Source organism: Penaeus monodon, chromosome 23 (genome assembly GCF_015228065.2).
Source record: "Penaeus monodon isolate SGIC_2016 chromosome 23, NSTDA_Pmon_1, whole genome shotgun sequence".
NCBI lineage: Eukaryota > Metazoa > Arthropoda > Malacostraca > Decapoda > Penaeidae > Penaeus > Penaeus monodon.
In genome coordinates, this window is record NC_051408.1 from 29108775 (window position 1) to 29109320 (window position 546).

Sequence of the window (546 nt, forward strand, 5' to 3'; positions counted from 1 at the left end):
CAACCAGCCATACAACTGTGCAATAATTTTTCTTCTTTGGTTAATCTGTACTGTTATGAATGCACAAAACTAGGGGAAATTGAGATATTGCTTTTAAAAAGGGCAAAAATTATATTGATGTATAAGAATTAATCTCAGAGAGGAAAGAAAAAGCCAAAAAGGGGGGAGGGGTTTTCAGAAAGTGCCGCCGCAGCCCAAGGGCCCCTTTTGCTCCAATTTCAGTCTGCGTACTGAGGGTTTAAACAATTTTTGTGCGAGGCAGACTCCCATCAAAAACCTTCCCCTTCATGGCGGTTTTTAAATGGAAAAAAGAAAAATTGGATGTAGAATTTGGGAAAAATAAGACTGGGGGTTTTTCGACTTTGAAGAATTACCTTTATTTATTTTTTTTTTCCCCCCAATTACTTCAGTAGAACATGCGTGAACTTGTTGCTGTTTTTCCCTCGTTAATGGGTTTGTAAGGTCATGCAGCCATCCTTTACAGGCAAAAACTTGTGGAACAAAAAGATAATCTTTTGAATCTTATCTTTGCATTTCTTCTCTCTG